The sequence below is a fragment of the Barbus barbus genome (genome assembly GCF_936440315.1).
Source record: "Barbus barbus genome assembly, chromosome: 43".
NCBI lineage: Eukaryota > Metazoa > Chordata > Actinopteri > Cypriniformes > Cyprinidae > Barbus > Barbus barbus.
The window spans coordinates 1,553,945-1,575,669 of NC_136721.1; the positions used below are offsets into that span (position 1 = coordinate 1,553,945).

Below are 21,725 nucleotides of genomic sequence, written 5' to 3' on the forward strand. Positions count from 1 at the left end.
AAGATTTCCAATACAAGAAAATAAATATTGCAAAAAAAGCCTAAAATAATTTAAAATAGCTCTTCTTTCTTTTTTTCTAATTATATGTTCAATAGTTTTCTCTGCTATTAACAAATGGCACAACATTCTTTGAAACAAAGAACATCAAGGATAAACTCCTGCAACATTCAATCATCGTATCCTAACCGTGTCGAGCGGAAGATTTACAGGACACGTGTGATTATTAATGGACTACAAGTGCTTCACCTCTCCTGTGCCTCATTTACTCTTTCAAGAGAGAACGACAGTCGCAGGGGCTTGTGGGAAAATTACGCTGCATAGTAATCGAGACAGGAGAGTTTGGACTTTGATATGACAGCAAGAGCTGCAGCTGGACAAGCGAGAGATCTTTCCCGACAGGTTTCTGAGGCGCTGCAGGAGTTCAGAGCGTCGGTGAACTGACCCACATCTGAACGGAGCATCAGAAGTGAACGACAACACTGAAGGATATTTGGGTGAAGCTCGTGAGGGCCTCACTTCACAAAAAACCATTAAAGAAACTCATAAAAGTAGAAGTACTTTTCGTAATGAATCTTATTCATGCTGACTTTAATAATAATAAGATGTCCAGACATCTTTATAAATGCAAAAAAAGGGTAATGGTCCTACAAATTGGCTTCACTTTATTTCTGTGGATGAAATATGACTTTTCTTCAATAACCCGTTCCATTAGAAGAATAAATGGGCCGTCATGGGCCCAATCGTATGTTCACTTCACTTTCTCAACGGATTGAGTAGGCAAGATGTGCTTAAAACTGACCACTCAACCCTAAAGAAAAGCTGGGTGTTAGGGGTGTGCGATGTGCGTCTTCTAGGATAACATACTAATTGTTGTTTTAGCGATGTGAGAGCTGATGTTTGTCAATCGCGTCGCAAAAACCAAACAAAACCATGTCTTAGAGCACGATTCCACCGCATGATGTAGACTAGCAAGAATGCAGTCAGAATGATGCAAAATTCAAGATTTAAGATAAAAAAAATGGCATTTATGAGTTTGTCCTATATCATCTGGTAGTTCAGTGATGTCACACGAGCATACTGTAAGTGCCGTTTATCCAAATATCAGCACATTTGCAAATGTGATTTTGATTTTAATGAGTTAAAAGACAGTATTGTCTGTTTTTGCTGTATTTCGGCCAATGAAAATAGCCACAAAAACATTGTGAGCCCTTCGTAACTGAATGAATCCAAGTTTTTGAACAAATCGTTTGAGGGAACGATTCAACGACTCCCTCATTAAGACAAGTGACTTGCTGCCACCTACTGGTGGTTTTAGTTTCAAAACATTGTTTAATTTTTTATATTTATTCATCCCAAATGTTATTTTTAAAACATTAAAAATGTCCTAACCAGATCTTTTCCATGTAAATCAGAGTTTTTGTCCTAACCAGACGTCCCAGTGACAAGCGACAGTGGTTTCTATTTTCTGTGATGTCGCAGCTGGAAAAACGCTGTTAATATCGTAATAAAACGTGTTAATATTAGGTACTGATTATGTGCTTTATTCAACATTAAAAGTGTCTAATATGAATTTGAATATCATTTTGCGTGACCTTTATAGTTATACTGAAAGCAACAATACAGTTTTCCTCAGATATTGAAAATAAATTACAGCAAATATGTATGTTAAAACAGTGACCTCAATGCAAGCCAACAAGTGTATTTCATAATGATAGTGTCAGTCACTTAGTATACTTTTAATAAGGTATCTAATATTTATATTAGATTATAAACATTCATTTCGTTGGGAGTGCAGTGTGCTTGCAGAGAGGCTCCGCCCACACATGCTTCTGATTGGCTGGGAAATTTGATCTTGTTGCGTCGCATAGCCGTGTCTGGTGTGGACTGACTGACAAACTGCTTGTCACTGGAATCCTGTCACGTTATGTTTGGTTAGGACACAGTGCATTTGTAATTGCAGTGTAACTGCATTCATGCCACCTCCAATTTGCATTGAACAGTCCGTGTAAATACATATAAATGCCGTTTGAGATGGAAAATTTATAGAAAAGTTAATTTCTGTCACTGCTGCCGACTAAGAGAATATGAACGTCTTTGTGAGCCATGACAGGCTTAAACCAGCCAACGTACCAGCACAAAAACACACAACAAATCATCAAATTATCATTAGCGATAAAAATCACAGAAAATGTTGCGATATAATTTTTTTTGTCAATATCGCACACCCCTTGATGGTCTGGATGATTTCCAGCTATTCACCCTTCCAGGGAAAGCCAACAGTAGAGACTATAAAGAATAACCAAATGCAAAGACTAGTTACCCTTTGTCGTTCAAGCAGGCGGTTCACTAGCAACATACAAGTGTTGAGATCTACTCGTCATGGGAGGAAAATGATTGCACAGAAGCTGAACATTTACAGAGATTACGTAGAGTATATGTTATAGTTTTGGTACACAAACGGCAACGAAGCATGATAAAGAAGCGTGAACTCTTGCAGGAGGCTGAAACTAGGTCACTAAAGGCACAGTATTCCATGTTTGCGCTGGGTGCATACTGAACCAGAGAACGGCAAATGACCAGCACTATGATTAGTCCCTATTAAAGCAGCTAAGATACATGAAATCTGTACAGGTTGCTGTCTGTGGTCTGTACGGATACAGCAGACGGCCGTTGCGGTTTAAGCCAGTGAAGGAGTGAAGCAATTCAGCCATCGTTCATTCACCGCGGCATCGTTCCAAACCCGAACGACTCTTCTGTGCAACACAAAATGACTGTTTTGTGGAGTATATTCTAGTCTTCCGATGAAAAGTCCATTGGTTACGATGCTATTCGCATACTTGCCGAGATCTACGGTGACTGTGGAAGGTATTCAGTAAATAGATGCTTCAATTTGGACACCAGAAGACTTGGAATGTAACGCATGGACTATTTTTTTTGTCCGTTTTGGACCCTTTCACTGTATGGAAAAGAATAGCAAAACAGGGTTGGAACAACAAGACTGAATACAGAACTGGGGTTGGGTGAACTAACCCTTCGATCACTGACACGCATCACGCACGTTACATATCAGACGCTAGTGTCTCATAAACAAAACATTTCTGGACAGAGCATCACTGGAGGTCACGTATGTGATCGCGGATGAGGACGATACTCGATTGATGATGCAGTCCAGGAGTGTACGGGTGGACATCAGTGCAGGCTGAGATCTTTAGAAGATCCAGACACAAAGTTTACATCCACTTCAGAGCATATGCCGACTTACTTTTCTTTGGCATCATCATACAAAATAAAATAAAAGAAACTAAGTGCTTCATCATTACACCGTGAGACGATCATCTCAAAACGTGATGTTTTGGCAAATAAACACTTGTTTGTGAATGTACAGGTTTAAACATCTCAGATGATTGCAATCACTTCTTCTCTATAACCCTGAGAGAAACACCATGGGTTGATTCAATAGACGTCACAATCAGAGGGAGAACATTAGCAAAGCCTGAGGACAAGTGCGAATCCAATTTGACTGACAGAAGTTGGTTCATGAACAGCACTTTGCTAAAGCAGGATTGATGATTTTAGCATTGTCAATGCTGTTTTCTAGGCACCTAGAATCTCTACAACCTCGACATTTACATACAAGCTTTTGGACCAAGCAAGTTTTAGTTTTTGATTGCCATTCGTTTCTGATTGCCAATCAAACATGCTGATTATTCGCTTGATTGGGGGGGCTACAGAAGGCACGCTTAATGAAGAACAACAACGGTTCTTTCTGAACAATTGAACTGAAATAAGTGGAAAAGAAATTGCCAGATATCAGAGTGAATCTCACAAAAAGATCCTCCCAAAAATTCTAGACATTATAATTAGTTGTAACTGGAATATCCCAAGTGGTCCAATTGAGTTAATTATCTCCACCTACTGGTATTGCAAAACCACCATTTTTACATTTCATGTCTTTTTGTCATGGCGCACAACAATTTTTGGGTCATACGGATGTTTATGGAAACCTCAGTATCCTGGCTTAGAAAAATCACTTGCTCAAGATGGTCCTGAAGCTCCTTGAATCAAAAACTTCTCTCAAATGCACATGAACGTTCCTTAGACTTAATTTAATTCCAAATGTAAATATAGCTGCAAGCAGCAATTAAGGGGCCAAGCACAACAGAGGCAGAATGAGGAGCAATCAATTCAAGAAGGATCAGACCAAACGCAACAGTGGGTGATTAAAGACATTTTAAGGTGATTTTACTCAAACTGGCTGAAAAAATTATAAATTCAATCATTAGTAATATGATTTAATGGTTCATCACTTTTCACCAATAGGTAGCATTGTTATCAAATTGATGCGGTGTGGTCAGTGTAAAGTGACAATGACACAAAGTTTGGTGTCAGAATGTCAAAGCTTTGCAGAGATACAGCTTTAGATGCAGTTTGGCACCATGCAATCAAAATTGATGCGTTAAACAAAAAACATTTCAGCTATTGACATGAAATCCATAAAGTTTTTGCCGGTATGGTCTGTAGATGATCTGAGCCAAATTTGGTGACAATCTGAACAACGGTCTAGGTGAAGATCGAAAAAGTAAGTTTTCAACAAATAAAACTGTTATTTTCGGCATGATCCAAGGAATCATGACAATAGGCAAAGTTATCCACATTTTTTTTTTTTATATATAATTTCTGACCACAAGGTGGTTCTGCCCCAAAACTTTTTGAGTACCTTCAGGGCATGGTGCCTAAGACACATACCAAGTTTCATAATGATATGCCAATGCATTCTTAAAATAAAGCCCCCCCCCCCACCAAAAAAAAAATCAAAATGGCAAGATGCCCAAAATTGCCGACATGGGACAATTGGGTACCATTTTACTCAGCATGCTGCCATGAACGTAAAAAGACCAGTCTTGTATTTTTCTGAGCCAAGGTTACTGAGGTTTCCATAAACGACCCAAAATTTGTTGTGCACCATGACACAACGACAACCACCGTGGTTAAACCAAGTAAGTACAAAACTGGTGTTTTGCAATGCAAATAGACAGAGGTAAATCCCTCAAAAACTAGAACAATTAAAAACGGTCAAGCAACCAACTTTACAACTTCGGACCACTCGAGATGGATTGACCAAACATAAAAATGTGCTTGTCGCACGCCTCCTACAGCAGGCTTCATGTTCGTGAGATTAACCCATGACAGAAGCTGATCTTCCCACTGGCATGCACGTACACGCAAGGATGTACGTGTTATTCCGGTACGTCTAGTCTCTGTCAAAGCGAATGAGGCGGTGGATACGACAGATATATGTGTGCTACATTCCCCGACGGCTATTTGTGCTTATTTGTGTCATTTTTTCTCTGTACATCATTTTAAAGCAGCCGTATCCTCTGGAGGCACACAACCTCATATTCATATAAAACAAACAACCTGAACAGACGTCATAATGCCCACGTCATCGTCCCTGTTCCAGGACAGATCCTATTGCTTCCCAAGAGGACACATCCAACAGTGTTCATTTAGACTTTTTCGTTTCTTGCGGTTTGTCAAGCACAAATGGTTACGATTGCATAAATGTAAGCGACGGACTAATATGCACTACCAGTCAGATTTTTGTTTTGAAGAAGTCTCTTCTGCTCACCAGGCCTGCATTTATTTGATCCAAAATAGAGTAAAAGGAGTAATATTGTGAATATTTTTACTATAGGAATATATTTTAAACTGCAATGTATTCCTGTGATCTGCAGCTGTATTTTCAGCATCATTACTCCAGTCTTCAGTGTCACATGATCACTTCAGGAATCTTTCTAATATACTGATTTACTGCTCGAGAAACGTTTCTGATTATTAATATTATTATCAATATTTAAAACAGTTCAGTCCATTTTTTTCAGGATTCTTTGATGAATAGATCAGCATTTACCTCAAATAAAAAAGCTTTTGTAACATTACACACTACACCATTCAAAAGCTTGGAGTCAGTATAATTTTTTTTTTCGGGGACAGAAATTATAGAAATTAATACTTTAATTTAGCAAGGATGCTTTAAATTGATCAGAAGTGATGATAAAGACATTTATGTATAATGCAGCTGTTTTCAACATAATAATACTAAATATTGTTTGAGCTGCAAATCAGATATTAGAATGATTTCTGAAGGATCGCGTGAATGGAGTAATGATGTTAAAAACTCAGCTTTGAAATCACAGGAATAAATTACTTTAAAACATTCAAAAATAGAAAACAGTTATTTTAAACAGTAAAATATTTCAAAATTTTACTGTTTTTGCTGTACTTTGGATAAAAATAAAAAAAAATGCAGCCTCGGTGAGCAGAAGAGACTTCTTTAAAAAAAACATTAAAATCTTACTGTTCAAAAACTGACAGGTAGTGTCACACATGAAGCTAGAAAAGAACACCCCCCGTTACATCTGAAGGTCTAGAAACGGGAGAGAGACGGGCATCCGAAAATGGTTTTAGGAGGCAAGCACGCGTCGCCGCACTACCTCCTCCTTCCCAGCATGCAGTTGGGGCAAGCGCAGCTTCCGGCTAAACGAGCGCAATTCACTGTCACTCTGCTCCGCGTCAGAGAAATAGCCGTCCGTTTCAGTGTCGGGTGTGAAGGTGTTGTTCCCAGTGCTGTTGGGAAGGGAGATCTCCGTCGAGTTGCTCTTAGAGCGTGACTTGCCCTGTCTAGGTAGACGCAGACGCAAGGCCATTTGCGAGCGCTTGCCGCTCTTCTTATCCACAACAAATCCGCAAGAGCCACGCTCTTCAGAAATGTGGCACGAGTCCATTTTGGATATGGCTGGCTGCAGAGGGTCCGGTCTGCCGTCGCTGCTGCGGGTGTGATGTACATGACGCGCTCTCTCTCCTCGTTTGGGCCAGGCCTTGCCTTTAACCGCAGATCCGATTCTCGGGAGCGAGACGGATTTTCTGCGGCTGCGCGGCGCGCCCCTCGGCTTGCGGCCCAGCTGGGGCGTTTTCCAGGTGGACTTGATGGAGTGGTCCATCATGAGGCTGAGGAGGCTCTCCTCATCCTGCAGGAGCTGGTCTGACAGGAGGCTAACCGACGGATCGCGCGTCTCTCTGGATAGAGACCACTGGCTCAGCATGTTATCTGCCGTGATGTGAACGGACTGTGCCAGCCAGCTGTCAAACAGCGAGCCGTCCAGCGGGAAGGATTTGGAGAAACCTGTGGAAGAGATATACATTAAACATCATGTGCTGATATACAGTAATACTTTATATTACAATAATGAACAGCCATTATATTCAGGTTTTGAATTAAATTTTTTCACTCACAAGCCAATTTGGCAACTAAATTTTTAAATTGCCAGCCATTCATAACTTCTACTAGCCAAATTTTTTTTTTGACCAATATAAACCAACAGCTTTCGGCTGTCCACACTGGATGTGACAAAGAGGGAATTGCAATTTGAAAAACACTTTTGTCAGTAAGTCATAAATGGAACGAGGCATCAGTTTACATCAGGATTGGTCATGTCGCGCCGCATCCAGTCTAGACGACATCAGCGTCGCTGATCATAATGGGTCCTATTTTATTTTGTAGATCCAGGTGAGTCTTCAGTTGGGGCAATGGGGCAAGGTGACGTCACCTAGCACCAGTTGTTTGCATAAACACGCCTCCAGAGGAAGACATCGACTAATAGTCTTCTTCATGGGCATCATAAGCCCCGCCCACTGGCATTCACTCACTTAACAGGCTTGATCACGCTGAAAGCGAGTGTCGCGTCAAAAGCAAACAGAAATTACAATAACTTCCTCTATCTTGTCTACACTAGATACAGTACACAGATGTGCGTTCACTTTCTGACACAGTCCACTCACTCGGGTCTGTCGTCAGGACAAATACAGAGAAAGAGCGTTCGCTTCGACGCGTTTGGTTTAAACAGCTCGTTCACGTCTTTGTACAGATATCTGAAGGATCCCGGCGTAAGGAACAAGTGGATAGTTTATTTTTAAATGGCATCCCGGATCGTGTCAAGAGGATTGTCCGGAACATTTTACTTTGTGAACTCTCCATGACACTGAGGCCCGTTTACAAAGAAACGTTTGTTGAAAGATGAAGCTGTAGCATACTTTATCTGACTGCAGCTGCATCACAAACCGTAATTACATGATTTAATAAAGCTTTGTCTGGAAATTACCGTTTTATTTTGATTATGTGTCAAAACACTCACATGCAATAGCGAGGGGACCTTGATACTGTTTCCTATCCAATGACGTTAGCCAATCATACCAGTGGCAAATTACTGAGAAGTCCGTTTCAGAGATAAATAAATAATATTTCACATGTTTTTTTTGTGCAAAAAAACTTTATTAACATTATAAGTAAACCTCGAGAACATATTAAAATAAAAATAAAAAATCCATGTCATGACCTCTTTAATGAGTGAACAATTTACGAAAAAGTAACTTGAAAAATTGGCTAGTGATTTTAGAGTTACCCGCCACATGGGGATGCACGATATTATCGGACTGATATCGAAATCGGCCGATAATGATTTTAAATGTAAATATCGGCATCGGCCTGACATGCAAAATTATGCCGATATGTCTTGCCGATAAGGGGAAGGGGTTAACTCGCATGTGCTCAAGGTGTGCTAGCGATTAGATCACGTCAGCAATGTGGCTCATTCTTGAAGCAAAGTTTTGTCTGAATGATGAATAGATTGACTGTTTTGGATCGCTGCATTTAATGTGTGAAGGCATGTACAGAATGACGCGTTCGGTGTGGGATAGAGTAAACAGTTATAGCACAAGCAGGGGCAGCAGTGACAGCCTCCCCCAGGTCCTAATGCCCGTTCGGTAAGGAGTTTTAATAGTAGGGGCGCAGTTGGCCTACTTCTAATTAAATTAAAAGTAAAATAGCCTACACAAATAACATTTAGACTGTTTCTGATTAAATAAAGCAGTAATTGATGTAATAAAATAAGTATGTTTTGATTTAATGGTCAGAAGCTATAGCTTACATGGGAAAAAAAAAAAAAAAAAAAAAAAATCCCAAACATGACACTTGTAAATTAAATAATTTTATATATACTGATTTATTCATCAATGTGTAACGTTTAATTTTTTAAACAAATCATGAGCTCTAAAAGATTTTCAGAATTTTTACAACTCTTTTGTTTTAGACCATCTACAAATGTTAAATCTTAAAATAAAATATTAGGGTTAACACTGCATCTTTCTGGGGGAAAAAATGCAGCGATTGATATAGTTGATTTATATTTATTTTCAAAGCTTCAATGTACTGTTAAAAAACCTTTATTTTTTTATTTAATTCTAATAAATAAGTTCTTGTTAAAGACTAACCAAAATTAATAATATTTTGCTTATAATTTCTGCACAGGAGAGACTTGTTGTTTCCAAACAAAAGGAAATATATCGGTATCGGCATCGATATCGGCCAAAATGAGTTGATAAATATCGGCATATCGAATATCGGCAGAATTCCAATATCGTACATCCCTACCGCCACAGATAATTTTTACCCGCATTTGGCAGGTTATCGGGTGTTAATTTCAAACCCTGATTATATTGTTATCGTGGGCACTTCAAAACAGTGAATAACTATTCAATTATTCAGATTTTTAGAATGCACAACAGCGCTGTATGCTAACAAGCACATTCACGCTCTGACAGCAGATGGCGCTGCAGAAACAGCAGCTGTTACGCAGGTAACTCTGTAACAAAGCAGCTGCGATACTTTCCATTTCTGACCAGGATTTAAATGTTTTAAGCAGCCATTCAGATTTCTGTATTCGCTATCGCAATGTTCATCACAGCACCAAATACCTGATACTTAAAGACTAAACAGTAGCAGTTCAGTAACACTTTACAATAAGAGTCCATTAGTTAATAAATTATTAGTTAACCTAAAAATGAGCAGCAGAACAAAAATGTATCTGAGAATCTTTGCTGTATTTACTTTTGCTGCAATACACAAGTCTGAAGTAGTTTGTCTTGCCTAAGAAGTATTTTAAGAACCTGCATTTTAAAGGCTAACTGCTGGTTAGTGTATTGAATCATTCTGATTTTAATCATTTGAATCAAATTGAATTGGCCATCACCCCAACATTCACTGCTCATCTCCAGTGTTGGGGGTAACACATCACAAGTAACGCAAGTTACGTAATCCAATTACTTTTTCATGTAACTAGTAAAGTATCGCATTACTTTTAAATTTACAAGAAAATATCCGAGTTACAACTTCAAATAAATAACACAAGTTACTTAGTTTTCCCATTTATTCGCTGGCATCTTTCCTGTCCTATGTTGAGAGAAATTAGGAGTAAGTGCAGAGACACTTACTTTAAGCCGAGGCTTATTAATTTCACTTTTGGTGTGAAAGGGCCTATACAGTTGCCAAAAATGTAACTTATGGGTTTCTTGTTTTTAAAAATAAATAAGCAAGCCCAGCTCAGGTGACACAAAGTAATGCAAAAGTAATGGAACGCATTACTTTCCATAAAAGTAACGTTACTTTTTATGGAGTAATGCAATGTTGTAATGCATTACTTTAAAAACTAACTTTCCCCTCATCTCATCTCAGAGAGCAAAAGTCTTTTTTGGCAGATATAGCTGTATATGAAAGTGAACACATCATTCAGTTACACACTTACCCAACTGTGTGAATAGAGAGTCGTCATCTGATCTCCATTTGTCTTTCTTTTCTGGACTCCTCTTCCTCCTTTCTTTCACTCGTTCCCTGACTCCATTGCGATGAATCTTCTCCCCTCTCTGAGTATTTACTATAAAGCGCAGAATGTAAAAGAGCATGCAAAATACTTAAAATAAGCAATTTAACATCTTACAGCTGGCAACTACATTTTTTTTTTTTTTTTTATGTATATTTCAAATTATATTCAATGCTTCTCAAAGCTGTCCTGAGAACCTTATTTTGAACGTTTCCCTCATCTAACACCAGATTCACATCATCAGCTCATTAGTGCAGACTGCAAGACAGGAGGACATGCGATGTGTGCCGTCTATAGCACAGCTTTGTGAAGCACTGAGTTTGAGGAAAGGATCTGCACACACTACATTTTAAACATTTTAAACAGTCCACAAGAGGGTGCAAAACATAAAGCTAAACCAAACAGCACCTCTTTACTGCATTTATTGTTTACTGCAAAGAACAAACCTGGCCGTTAACAAGTGCATTTCATTTTAAATCATCCGTTAAATTTAAGATTTAATGCAAATTAATTTCAGTCAATTTTACTCAGACTAAAATAGCATCCAATTCAAGTCTACAAAATTGTTAGTTGATGAGACTAATTAAATTTAACCAATTTAACCAATTAATTTAAACATGAACATTTAAAGTAACAAAACATGAGAACTGTCCTCGAAAACTCTGAAAAACAGTATTGGGATTTTTTATTTTAGGTACTCATTCTTCATATTTTAGTGCATTGTTACAGAAAGAGCACATTTTTATTGCAACTTATATCAGTGAGAAACATTTAATGTCGACTGATGCAGATTTAACGGTCATGACATTTTGTGGGGGAATAATTGCGTCATCAGAATATGTTTGGGAATCATTTCCAGTTTGAACAGCCACAATCATTTCAGTTACATGATACAATAATGCAGATATTTTAAGCATTGTTAATTGTTATATTCCAAGATGACTAAACCAGCTTAGCTTTAATTGATTATCCAGACATTAATTTTTTAGAAAAACTATATGATCATCAAGCTTGTGAGGAATATTTGTTTGTTCATCTCTCAATCATCATTGCACTGCATTTTGTTTTGAAACTACAGAGCTTTTGGTTTATAAGACATATTTTTATACGATTTACATTACAAGCTATCAGAGTTTCATCTTAATTGTTGTCCATATAAATATCAGCATCTGCACCAAATTGCATGTTTTTGCTCAGTTTGCGTCTTAGAATAAAACTCAGATGTAGTTATTTATTTATACAGGGTTAATTTTCTGAATTAAATGTAGTTTTAAATGACCTGGAATTAAAATAGAAGAGCTCACTTAAAGCTTTAAAAAATAATAATCAAAAATGAAGGTTTAAAAAAACCCACCAATTACAAAATGTCACAAATCAGGCTGCAATCAGCCACTTAAAATCATGCAAAGCTTCTATACATCACTATAGTGAATTTGAGTGAGGATATGATGTCAAGAGGTTTTGGTTGTAGTGTATATCTTGCGTATGGGAAATAATGCACAGATTAACCTTCAGCTTTCTTGTTGAGGGTTGAGGACCGTGCTGATGAGGCTCGCAGGCCTGGCGGCCGCATGCCAATCTGTATGTTTTTTTGGAAGACAGAATAAATATGGGTCTTAAAGGGGTCATCGGAAGCAAAATTCACTTTTATATGTTGTTTGAACATAAATCTGTGTTGGCAGTGTGTGTACACATCCACCTTATAATGATAAAAATCCACCCAGTGGTTTTTATTTAATCCCGAAAAAAATATCCCCTTTTTCAAATCAGGCCATTCTCAGCTTCTTGGCTGTGTGACGTCACACAGACCCAGGCCCCTCCCACGATAGTTGATTGACACGGCCGTCTTACCTTAGACCCGCCCTGAGTGAGCTGAGAACAGTCCACCAATGTTTCGATGCCAGAGCAGGGATGAAGACAAGAATGGCTCCATAGCGATTGAAGTGTTCTGTTGTTGGATGTAATAATGAACATAGCAGTTGTCATTTACTCCTGACATCTGAGCCGCTGAAGACGCAGAGGATTACGTTTGTTTGTGAAGGGAATGTGCCCCCGATCTACCTAAATGCATGTTCGCGCGAATCATTTGTGATCCAGCTTCACCTCCAGAAGAAGTGAGTAAAAGGTTCTTTTATGAATCTTCGCAAATCGCCTTTCCTAATAATGCACTAGTAAGCAAGTTTCGTGGCTAAATGCGGCTAAAGTAAACAATCTCATGAGAACGGCTCGTCACCCCACGGAAGAGAGGGGCGGGGTCAGCAGAGCTCATTAGCATTTAAAGAGACATGCACTGAAACGGCTCGCTAAGAACAGAGCTGTTTTTGACAGGGTAAAAAGGGTGTTGTTTTACACTACCATTAAGAAATTAACCAAATCATGTTATAGACTTTTCATTACTTGTGGAAAATGGGCATCCGATGACCCCTTTAACAGCAGATGACAGAAAGCCAGCGAGTAGAGAGAAGTGCTGAGTCAGAGATTCAGGAATGATGAACACTGCAACGAGGGATCCGACCAAGCGCAGCTCCTTCATACAGCAGTGTGAGAAAAACGGGTCAACAGCGACGCTGGACGCTCAAACCAAAACCATAAGGCACGTCTCATGAATGCAGAACACTGTTTTTTGTTTTAAGCATTAACAGTGAGAGATATTAGATTTGTTTGATAAACCTAGAAAAATCAACTATATGTCATAATATCAAATGAACAATCTTACAAAGTGGTTGCAAAGACTGAGACTTTGGTGGATGCTTGTTTATTGTTTTTTTTTACCCAATCGTAATGCCCTAAACTATTAACAATTGCACCTGCTTATTGTGGACTGTTTCAAAACTGTTTAATTTTGATATTCTATCCTATTATCTCTTTTATTTTGATCAACTTTTAATGATATACAACAACAACAACAAAAAAGCATAAATCTGATCAAATTTTAAGTTTGTGCACCTTCTTTCACTGACCAATTGTTTAAAATAGAAAAAAACATTTTTGAAGGTTCTATTTTGAAGCCTATTTGTGGCTAATGCTGTAAATTAACTATACTTTGGGGCATCGCCAGCTTAGATCATGTGCCATGGGTTAAAACTGGCACCGATCAAAATGGCAAAAGAAAAACACAAGAGATTGTTTTCATACCTCCAACCAGGTCCTTCTCTAAGAACTGAATCTGCAAGGCAAAGATCTTCTCCTGCAGGTTGCATAAAGAGTGTTTGATCTTCTCTCTGCGTGTGACCATGCAGCACAAGTTTCTGACCTGAAAGAAAACACACCATTTATATTACGAACTGAAATCACTATGGTTAGGAGTTTGCGTGTTTCTGGTGTAAAAACTGCAGTGATAATGCTCACGTTCCATATAACGGATTTTACATTCAACACATTTCAGAACCAGATTAAAGTTGACCTGAAATCCAAATTGATTACGTTCTCTCTCAATCTACATGCCATAAACAATGAGTTGCCTACAACGAACCTAAATACAATGCAAAGATCACTGAGACCGCACAAATGATGGACTCCAAAAGAGTAGGTGTGTTGCATGGCCGCTGTTTTCATTTATTTAGGTCGACAACTTGAACTTTTCCTCAGTTCCTCAGAAATGCGATGCTTTCTTCCCCGCCATAGTTTATAAAATGCTTAATTAATTCAACAACAATTAAACAGACTGAAGGTCCTTGCACGCAGAGTCTCGAAAATCGATTTTTTCATATTCGTCATCCTTTCCTATCAAAATGCTTTCTACGGATACGAAAAACAGATCCGAAATTTTTTATGACGGACGAAAGTTTTGGAGGCAGTGTGTAAACGTGATTGACACAACGTGAGGTCGTATTTATTTTTTTATGTGCGAAATTTTCAGACTCTGTTTGCAATGACTTTGACTTTTAAATAGACTGCGGCAATTAATATTGTGTCACATCATTTTGTTTAATTCAGAATCGTGGGTGAATCGTGATCTCTATTTGAGACAAAAAAAATAAAAAAAATCGTGATTCTCAATTTATCCAGAATTGTGCAGCTCTAAAACCTGTTTAAAACAATCATCATTGAGAGCTTGACAGATGAGAACATGTAGCTATATTCACCCTCTCGAGATCCTGTCGCAAATGAGTGAAGAGCTTCAGACGGCGATACAAAACGTCCTGCTCCTGCTGGGCGAGATTGTCCACCTCGTCCCTCTTGAGGGCCACCAGCGGCTGGTTGAAGTTGGCCTTGCGTCGCAGTTTCCAGTATTGGTAGAGGAAGTCCACATGAGCGTCTGGCAGGGAAAGGCTTTCTGCGACTTCCTTGGGGTCCACAAATCTGTAAAACTCATCTTCAAGCTCTTGCAGCTTCTGCTTGCGTTGTCTGGCTTTCTCCTGTTCTGCTTGGTCCTGCTTCGAACGATCCAAGTGCATCTCCGATAGATCGAAACTAGCGTGCCGCATTTCGGGTCTGGCCACATTCCCGCCGCTGTTTGAGCGAGAGACGCTGCTGTGCTCTAGACAGTACGATTTGAAGCGCACCTCGTCGTTCTCTGCCAGAGTGGTGCACATCTCTAGTCCGTGGTCGAACGCACAGGTCACGTGGAAGGCCACGATGCAGGATGGCATGGTGCACTGCGAAGCAAAACAGCATATTTAGAGCTCTGGTTCACATTGTCATCACCAGGGGCCAGTCGTTCAAAAAGTTTAATCAGAATGATCTGGATTTAGAAATCCCATATATTGCCGGTTTGTCAAAACAAAACTGGATTGGATCACCCTGATCCAGATACACACTTCTACAGATTTTCAGATCTGGATTACTATTTCTCTATGGAGCCCCAAAAGTTACATGGTGATAGAAAAAAAAGGTTACACTTTATTTTGATAGTCCACTTTAGACTTTCTACTAGCTATAAGTAACTTTGTAACTACATGTCAACTACATGTCAACTAATTCTCATTAATTTGCAACTACATATCTACTAACTCTCAGAGTAGACTGTTAGGGTATGTTTAGGGTTAGTAGAATAAGCTGACATATACCTGCAAAGTTTCTCATAGTCAGTATGTTGTGGACCCATCAAAATAAAGTGTTAGAAGATATTAAGCAGACAGTCTACTAATACTCTAATGACTGCTAGTTGACATGTAGTTGCAAAGTTACTTACTGTTAGGAGAATATCTAAACTGGACTATCGAAATAAAGTGTTACCGAAAAAAAAAAATGCAGATGTTTTGCATTCAAATTTTGCATTGCATTTACACAAAAAACTACTTCTAACTGGTCCATCTCTGATGATTATGCCAATGTAGTTTACAATCAGTGATTAAAAAAACAAACTTTGAATTAAATATAATATTTGTGTTTAATATTGAAAGAATTTAGTATTTTTTTGGACCAGTTTTAAAGTTGAAATCCACCCTTCTGCAGGAATCAGAATAATCTTTTTTTTTTTTTTGTATCAAAACGTTTTCGTTAGATACTTTTGAACAACACAAACTGATGATTTAATCCAGATCAAAACCAAAATTGGATTTTGTGATCTAATCCGAATTCAGAATCCTTTTTTTCTTTTCAAGATTTGATCCAATCCGATGGTCAAAACGCGATCGGATTACTTTTGAACGACTGGCCCCAGAGCTGGGTAGTAACTGCTTACATGTAATATAATCTAACTACAAGTACTTCTGTAATCCAGATTACATTTTAAAATAATTGTAATCAGACTAGTCACGTTTTATTGACTCTCCCAAATTCTTCTTTTCATCTTTTAAATTGTCCTTTCAAAGAATCATCTATTACAGTGTCTTTGGAAGGTTTTTGTCTTTCAAACCATTTTAAAATTATTTATTTTAATTTTACATTCCTATGATGTAATTAAATATTAGCATTTCATGAAACTCACAAACCCCCAGCAGTTACTTTACAAACCCCAGTTTGGGAAACCCTGACATAATGTAATGTTTAATGCACACATTGTTAATAACAACAAATGGAATATATTTTCTTTAGTGTTGTATTTTTATATCAATATGGTACAAGATTATCTCTTATTTAAATCAACGTGATAAACGAGATAACATTAAAAAGTAATCTAAAAGCAGTCTGATTATATTACCTAAAATGGGTTATATAATGGATTACGTTACTAACTACAATTTTTGTCATGAAACTTGGAATCAGTAACAAACTACAGCTTGTAAGTAATCTACCCAGCTCTGGTCTTCACTTCCCCACCCTTACGTGCTTTCATGATACACAAAATGAAGAATTGAGGAACTGCATCGTTGGCTCTTTTCCACGCAGTAACAACAAACAGGGATACAAGCATTTGAGCTTCAAATAGGACGCAAAAGCTCCATACAAATATCATAATAGCACAACTTGCAATACTCTTCTATTTCTATAAGATTGACCATGAAAATGACCATTTTCTCATTATTCACCAAAAACTTGTGACATCCGCCCGAACTGTCAAAGTATCATCATCCATGAATTCATGATCGAATGAAAGGAGATCGTGTTCATAAATCTAGTCTGAATGATTTGATCGTGAATCTCTAGTTCAGCTCATTAACTCAATCTTTTGCTAATTTTCAGTCAGTAATGAGATCTACTACTTTGTATAGACCGCTTCTATGATACTTTTATGGTGCTCTTGTGTCCTGTTTTGAAGCTGGAAAGCATCAGTTGTCATTCATTGTAACTGCATCCACAGTCTTCATAATTACTTTTTTTGTGCTCCAATAAAAAAAATATGCTTGTCTGGAACAACGTGGATGAATTAGATTTGCATTTTTGCATTTATTATTCCTTTGCTAGCTCTTTATATAATCCTGGATATATAAGCATGTGTAACTATACCAACATTCCTACAGCATGCTCATTATACAGTGCCGTGAAAAGGTTTTTGCCCCCTTCCTGCTTTTTTTTTTTTTTTGCATATTTGTCACACTTAAAATATTCAGATCATGCAAGTAAATGCAAAATGCAGTTTTTAAATGACGATTTCATTTATTAAAGGGAAAAAAGCTGTCCAAACCTACCTGGCCCTACGTGAAAAATGAATTGCCCCCTCCTGTTAAATCATGAAAGAACTGTGATTAACCACATTATTTTAGAAAGCGGAGTTAAATTTCCCTAGCCAAACCCAGACCTGATTACTGCCAGTCCTGTTGAATAAAGAAATCACTTAAATAGAAATAGATGCCACGATCTATCGAAATTCAAAAACAGATGAGAAACAAAATAGTTGACATGTATCAGTCTGGAAAGGGTTGTAAAGCCATTTCTAAGGCTTTGGGACTCCGGTAAACCAAGGTCAGAGCCATTATCCACAAATGGAGAAAACTTGTGACAGTGGTGAACCTTCCCAGGAGTGGCCGGCCGGCCAAAATTACTCCAAGAGCGCAACGACAACTCATCCAGGAGGTCATAAAAGAACCCAGAACAACATCTAAAGAACTGCAGGCCTCACTCGCCTCAGTTAAGGTCAGTGTTCATGATACAACAATAAGAAAGAGACCGGGCAAAAACGGCATCTATGGGAGAGTTCCCAGGCAAAAGCCACTGCTGACCAAAAAGAACACAAAGGCTCGTCTCACATTTGCCAAAAAAATATCTTGATTATCCCAGTTGTTGCTGTAAAGGGTGGCACAATCAGTTATTAGATTTAGGGGGCAATTACTTTTTCACGTAGTACCAGGCAGGTTTGGACAGCTTTTTTCCCCTTAATAAATGAAATTTAAAAAATGCATTTTGTATTTACTCAGGTTATCTTAGTGTAATATTCAAATTTGTTTGATGATCTGAATCATTCAAGTGTGACAAATATGCAAAAAATAAAAAAAAAACAGGAACGGGGCGAAAAAAAGTTTCACACTACTGTATGTAATAAACAGCAAATCTCAACTAGATTTCTTGTATCTATATTTCTATTATAATCTGCTGTAACTAAAAGGCATGAAGATACTATAAACAAACATCATTAGCTCTGTACTTGTACTCTGCATAATTACAATAAAGTTAAATCTATTCGCAATGTTCTGTAAAGCTGCTTTGATATAATGCATATTGTAAAAAAAAAAAAATGCTATACAAATAGATTTCGACTAGACTTTATAAAGTATCCCATCCTTTCTTACTTGTTTGAAAGGAAACTACATGAAAGCTTATTCTGCTGTTTAAATGCGTCAAGTGTTCAAAAGCAGCATCTCTCTCACCTGTATACATGTGCCTGTGTGTTCACGGCACAGGCCACAGGACAAGGCCCAACGACTGGCTGGGATGTGGGATACTTTAGTAATAGGCTCCATCTTCTCAGGGCAGCCAATGCTCACCTTTGATGACATAGAAACAACACAAGTCAGAAAACACTTCAACCCAGTTAACACATCATATGAGATCAGATTATTTTCTTCTTATTCTCTTTAAGACAACTATGCACAAACGAATGAAACGGATCGCTCAATCTTGAGACAGTGTCTTTAAAAGTAGCCATTCAAAATACACAGCACATTAATAATGCAATGGCGAGTGCTGAACACCCGTCAAGTTGGTCGCGATGACAGAGTGCACGCTTTGATTATTTTGGTAATCTGCAGGAAGTGCAAAAGACGGCTTTTGATGTGTTTGTCATAGAGCGCAGAGCTTGTATTTCAGTGCAGGAATGCTGATATTCTTGACGGAATGCATCAACCGCACATGCTTTTAAGTCTTACCCATTTAAACATTAAAGCCAAGTTAAACCATTCAAGCGCAAGAACATTGTGAACGTCTTGGAATTTATCTTGGAGTTTTCTTAAGATTTTCTGTGAATCAGGCCACTGACAAGCAGGCTCTAAATTCAATTAAATTTCTATTTCAGTTATAACAAATGTTTAAATAAATACATATACATAAAAAAAAAAGATTGTGTACAACGACTGTAAAAAATGCCATGATAAAACCGTTAATTGGTAAAAAAAATAATCTAATAACGCAATTTCACTGTAAAAAGTAGTCATCTTACAATTTATAATAAAAAAGAAAATGTAAAATCGAAATTCTCACAATGTTTTTTCTTAATCAGGATATGTTGGGAGTCACTGGTGTGTGTGTGCTTTTGTTTTCCATTTTTAAACCGCTTTCACATTTTCATTTTTCTAAATATTTAATATGCAAATCTTAAACATGGCAAGGGAATCAATAACAAGTAAACAAAAACTAAATTTATTCATTTTATTCAAATGAATAAAAATAAAAATTATTATTAAAAAATAATAATTTAAATAAAAGTACAAAAACGGTTTAGTACGACTAGGGGTATGATTTACACACTGAATGTTCAGGTAATATTGTAGTATTTATTTAAAAAAATAATATAATTACTTAACAGTGAATTAGTGTATTATTATTAATAATACCAAGAATGGTCACACTTTACTTTTCCCTCAATAAACTCCTAATTTGCCGTTTAATCTGAACATGTACTGCTGTGGGCAGACAGGAAGCCACCCAGAACTAGTAAACTAGGACACTTATTTTCAATGCAAAAGGACAAATGATCTAAAGCAGAATCTACAGCAGGGACAATGAGTGCCGCTTTCACATCTTGAGCTGTATGTTAGTTTCAAGTTCAGTTCTTTAAAAATAGGCAAGTCTCACGAAGCCTGTCAAGGAGTTACCGTACAGTATTTCTCCCGATTCTCTCCAAGTGTTACAGATGAAATCAAAAGGAACGGGGCGGCGTAGAACTGAATTCAGCTCAGCAGCAGCTCATGTGCTCGGTTCAGTTTATTCATCAGCCCTTTACATGATTTCTGTGAGTCTTTTCACTCGCTTTTGTGGCTCTCTACATCCCTGTCATTCTGCCATTGTTACCGCCTCACTCGTCAGCTTCTCTAAACGTTATTGGAATACCCATTTTGACCAGGCTTTTCAAAACTCCCTCTTTGTATTCTCCTCTTCCTGTCAATTCTGCTTTTGTCCTCCTTTGACTGAGATATTCAGCAGCCTTCTGCACGTGAAATAGGCGCTCCTTTACAAAAACATCTTGCCCTCCACCTGACCGAACAAGTTCAAATTTCCGGCTGAAAAGCTTTCCTTTCAATAACGCAACGAGACATAGAGAGAGCCGAGGAAATATTTCAATTAGAATTCATCCATTATTGCATGCTAATTACAAGTTTCCTCTGTCAAAGGCAAAGCGCCTTGCAGATGAATAAGTGTGAACGAGTTCTGTAGTTTAGGGCCTGATTTCCTTTGCGCTTTTACTGTTTATTGCATCTTTTATCAGTCAAAATGAATTCCTGAGTTCATTTCAACTCAGCTATGTCTGAACAAATAATCAAAATCAATTAAATTAATTTCATTTTGATTATTTTGTTACATGCACTGTGGCACGGAGAGCGTACATCAGCTTACAATAGAGAATAATGCATCTCTACTGGAAAAGTATGCTGGAATGTATTATATCTACAGCAAAAAAAAGTGTGTTACTGTTTTTCCTTATTATAATTTACACTTCAGAGATTTTATAATGCTCTAATTAGGGGTGCTCCGGTCACAGAAAGCAGTATCTACCGATACTGATCTGATTAAAGCCTTCTTTTTATCATGTAGAATTTTTAATAGTGATGATCCAATCAAGATTTTAGACATGTATTTAGGGCCTGAATTAAATTTTTTTAAATTCATTCCCCTCTTAGGTTACTTGTAAGGGGGATTTTTTAATTTGAGGGGTGGGGGGGGCATTTTTTCGACATTTTTCCAAAATATATATTTGTCGGGGGGGGGGGGGGGTCACTAGCGCGTGGCGAATAGACGCACTTTTTAAGTCTCCTCAAAGTTCACTCCTGTTTTTGTCAATATACCAGTTCGCCCAAAGTTTGATGTCACTGCTTCTTCCTTAAATGTAGAGGAACTTTGCAATCGGCAACAATTAACGTAATAATTACTTCCAAGAAGCTCTCGAAGGCTACGCAGCAGGGCAAAGATGGCGACGCTGATTCCCTCTCCTCAGCCTCCGCCAGTCCCATACTTTCAGCCATCGAGACGCAATGCAAC

General features: G+C 37.9%; 1 pseudogene across 1 annotated transcript in view; it reads right to left on the reverse strand.

Moving 5' to 3' along the window:
* Positions 1–4,666: 4,666 nt before the first annotated feature.
* The window catches only part of LOC306862618 (protein Jade-1-like), a 43,471-nt pseudogene continuing 26,412 nt past the window's right edge, over positions 4,667–21,725 (reverse strand). Inside the window, exons 8-12 of the transcript XR_013786080.1 lie at positions 18,902–19,018; positions 14,798–15,310; positions 13,848–13,965; positions 10,638–10,766; positions 4,667–7,183 (exon numbers count right to left, since the gene is read on the reverse strand). The product of XR_013786080.1 is annotated as a protein Jade-1-like (transcript). The remainder of the gene's footprint in view (positions 7,184–10,637; positions 10,767–13,847; positions 13,966–14,797; positions 15,311–18,901; positions 19,019–21,725) is intronic.